This window comes from Puma concolor, chromosome D1 (genome assembly GCF_028749965.1).
Source record: "Puma concolor isolate L17-30 chromosome D1, mPumCon1.1.hap2, whole genome shotgun sequence".
Classification (NCBI taxonomy): domain Eukaryota; kingdom Metazoa; phylum Chordata; class Mammalia; order Carnivora; family Felidae; genus Puma; species Puma concolor.
Genome location: NC_141676.1, coordinates 98,290,218 through 98,294,712, shown reverse-complemented (window position 1 = coordinate 98,294,712; position 4,495 = coordinate 98,290,218).

The following is a 4,495-nucleotide window of genomic DNA, read 5'->3' as shown; positions in this document are numbered from 1 at the left end:
TCTGAATGGCAGAGCAGTGGCTCTTTTTAACACCCTGAGAATTAGATTCCTTTCCCCTGAGGTCCCATGCCCCTACCTCCTCCTCCTTAGTTCAGGATGACCTAACTTTGCTTGACTGTCTTTGGAATTTTCATGTCTGTGTGAATTCACCGTATGTATGCTATTTACTTTGGCTTTCCCCTGTGAATCTGTTTCGTGTCAATTGCTTAGTCCAGCTAGAAGGACCTCTGAGGGAGGCAGGAATTCTTCCCCCCTGACAGCTGGCATAGTCAGCAGAACACTTGAACTTGCTGGATGCCACTCACCCAACACTGTTGCAGCTGAGAGGTCCTTGGGAAATCGGACCCACAGCCAGCAGAAGCTAAGGTTTTGTTCTGTTTTGTTTTTTACCACGTTATCCTCCCAACATCTCTGTCTGCAGAGTCTGATAGAGCACGAGTGTTGAGAGTCCTTTTTCTCTTCCCATATTTAGATTAGCAGGAGAAAATATTTGTGGAACTAGTTCCTTGGGCTTAGTAACTCTTGGGTTAAATTTGGTAGAGTGCCCTTTGGTTACCGATTCATTTCTTCCTGGAGATGGTCTTGTTTCCTCTGTGTCTCAGGTTGTTTGCATCTGTTGCTAAGGGGACATCTTGGTAGGCACGGGTCAAACACTTAACAACTGTAAGAGTCCTCACCACCTCAAGAAGACCCCAGTGATGGAGAAAGTTGGTCACAAAAGGGGTTAGAGTGACTCTAGGTCACCTGCCAATATGAAAAAAAACATGTGTGCAATGGGATACGTTGTGAAAGAACACACAGTCCTCAACCCTGCTGCACATTCCTGCTGTGGCTCCGAGAGCCCCACAGTTTAAATAAAGCTGTTAGAACAAGATGAAAGCAAAAGATCTATGACCTGAGAGCTTGGCTTTTTGACAATGACAATATGTTCTTTGGTCTCCACCACTGCAATTACTGGGGAGCACCTTGGTGCTCATATAGACTATGGATCAGAGTCTGTCTCCCTGTCTGGTTGTGCCAACTCTCAGGGATGTTTACCATGAGAGGTGTCAGCCTATAGGAACCTTTGTCATCTCAGCCTTCATTGCTTGTTAGTGCAAGGAAAATTCCACTGCAGAAGCATCTGCCTGTGTCACAAGTTAGTGGGTCTGAATAAAACTGAATACCCTCCAGTCTGTGACTGGAGGTGTCTTACATTTTCAAGGGAGACAAGAGACCTCATTTTTACTATGTCATCCTTATAGCCGGTGCAACAAAGGTCTTGGCTTTCTTAGGCTAATTTCAGGAGTAAACTTTTGGATCACAAGGCTGCATCATTTATGCCTTGTCTGGATGCCTCTTGCTTCTTTGGTTAAGCCATTAAAAGGCTTATTGGCTTGAGTTGCTATTAACAGATCCTACTTATCAATGATCAGATGATGAATCCTTTAATTTGGCTTTATTTTTTATTTTAGAGCGTGAGAGTGCACGAAAAGGGTGAGAGAGAGAGAGAATCTTAAACAGGCTCCATGTTCAGTATGGAGCTGGATATGGGGCTTGATCCCACGACCCTGGGATCATGACCTGAGCTAAAATCAAGAGTCGATGCTCAACTGACTGGGCCACCCAGGCACCCCTAAACTGGCTATATTTAAAATAAAGAGTTCTCATGGGGCGCCTGGGTGTCTCAGTCAGTTGAGCGGCCGACTTCGGCTCAGGTCATGATCTTGCGGTCCATGAGTTTGAGCCCCGCGTCGGGCTCTGTGCTGACAGCTCGGAGCCTGGAGCCTGTTTCGGATTCTGTGTCTCCCTCTCTCTGACCCTCCCCCGTTCGTGCTCTGTCTCTCTCTGTCTCAAAAATAAATAAACGTTAAAAAACTTTTTTAAAAAAATAAAATAAAGAGTTCTCCATTGTCTTAGTGTAACAGCTAGCCTTGGGGACTCCCTTGGCCAGATAAAAGAACAAATTAGATCTAAGAAAGAAACGTCTCCATCCAATGTAAATTCCCCTTAAAATCTGGTCTCATCTGCCTGTTTTAACTTCCCTTTCCCTACTAGATTAACGGAGATCACTCTGGCCTAATATCTAGGTTCAAAGTACTAGATTGCACGTGTAACTGCTGAAAGCCAGAAAATGAAGTTAACAAAAGTGCTGGACCTTCCAGGGCTCTGTTATCAGGCTCTGTCAACCTTAGGCATTTCTATACAACATTCCTTACAAGAATGGGTGGGAATGTATCCTACCCACCCCACCCCACCCCCACACACTGCAAAAGAATTTGCATCCCTAGACAGCAGCAGAGCTTTTAAATTCTATAAAGCCTCTACTTTCAAAAGATCCTACCGAATTTAGACAGTAACTAGAAAAAGTATTTGATTATATTTACAACCTTCCCTTTGCAGAGGAAACAAATGACCAAAATTCCTCTGAAGCCCTCCTATAGATGATGTGCAAAAGACCAATATTCAGCAGCTAATAGAAGCCAAAATTAAGTTATGTACCCAGAAAAAAAAAAGGCTTTTGTTAAAATGCTTTATACAGACTTCATAAAGGCATAAATCACTTGGCTCCTATTTTAAATTTCTTCCCGATAATAAAAGAGGCAAGTTTAGTTTAAAAGATGGACCGATCCTTTCATATTCAGGCTATAATCCAGTCACTGGGGAGTTAGGAACAGCTGTCTTTATTTTACAAATATCTATAAAACTAGAACTACAGCTCTAGAAACAAGTTAGAGCCCATCGATCTCTACCAACCTCCAAACCCTGAATATTCCTCTCAGAATGTTTATAAATGTTGTAAAGGATCAGGATATGGGAACAAAATTGTACTTAAAAGTAAATTTCAGAGTCCAAAGTGCTAACCATTACACTATGGCTTTTGAAAATTCTGAAAAGTAAATTTCAAATAACAATTACCCTGAAACTCTAGAAATTCTTTTTTTTTTTTTTTTTTTACCTTCTTTGTCCATTGAAATGATAAATCTTATGTCCTTGGAATGCAAACACAGCCCACAGTCTCCTGAGGCTGAAGAAAAAGAGGGAAGTATTTAAAAATTGCACCTGTAATGTCCTCTTCATAAATATCAGTAAAAACAAAATTAAGGTTTTGTTTGCATCTTATATTTTTGTGTGTCCGTGGATGTTATAGATGAGATTTTCTCTACCTCCAGATGGTATTGCTAAAATTTGTAAACGAGCTTTATTTAGTTGGTTTAAAGGCAAGCACTTGTAAGGACTGCGGGGTTCTAAAACCCCGAAGGATAGAAACTAACCCAAATGTTTCTCAGTTTTATGTGATTTGGGAAAATATTTGGTATTAAAGCTAAAAACTTCAGGAGTAGAACTCAGTGATTCATTTCTTTTTTTTTTTTTTTTTTTTTTTTGTTTATTTATTTTTGGGACAGAGAGAGACAGAGCATGAACGGGGGAGGGGCAGAGAGAGAGGGAGACACAGAATCGGAAACAGGCTCCAGGCTCTGAGCCATCAGCCCAGAGCCCGACGCGGGGCTCGAACTCACGGACCGTGAGATGGTGACCTGGTTGAAGTCGGACGCTTAACCGACTGCGCCACCCAGGCGCCCCCAGTGATTGATTTCTTACATATGACCCCTTACTCCTGAAGCCAAGACAACACTGTATGTTAACTAACTTCAATTTTTAAAAATTTAAAAAACCAAGAGAATTAAATAGATGTAAATCAAATAAAAAGCTTTGTATAAACTTTTAGATAGCCTTTGGTAACCTTAGATTTTAAAGTTTTGCTAAGTTAAATGATGAGTAAATTTCATAGATCATGGAGGTCCTTTCTAAATAAGGAATCATGTTCAGTACTTAACGTTGCATTATTGTATCCACTTTTCTCTTACTATAGAGAATCTAAAGCTATAGAGAATCTAAATTGGGTCTGTTAGTAAACATACACTTTACTGAAAGATGAAAAAAATATTTCAAAAAACTGAAATATATTCATAAATTTGCCAGTGTAAAGAGTTCTGGTGTAACCATTCACAATTGCTTATTATTTAGTTTCCACTAGAGATTAAAGTTTCTAAGCATTAAGAATTCTAAAAAATTGGGGTGCCTGGGTGGCTTAGTCAGTTAAGTGTCCAACTTCAGCTCAGGTCATGATCTCACCATTTGTGAGTTCGAGCCCCACATCGGGCTCTGTGCTGAGAGCTCAGAGCCTGGAGCCTGCTTCTAATTCTGTTTCCCTCTCTCTCTCTCTGCCCTTCCACAGCTCGTACTCTCTCTCTCTCAAAAATTAATAAATAAACATAAAAAAAAGAATTCTAAAAAATGTAATTGAGACTACTACAAATAATAAGGGAAACAATTCTGGAAAGTAAGATGTTCTTTGTTTGCTTTTTGAGAGCAAGTCTGAAGAATAAAAATGTGTATTTGTTAGGAAAAGAAAATTTTGTCCTAAAGGGAGACTGGTTATTGAAAGAGGGAAAATTTAGGACAAAATCTGAATATTAAGAAAAATTGAAATGATTTATATAGCATGAATGGG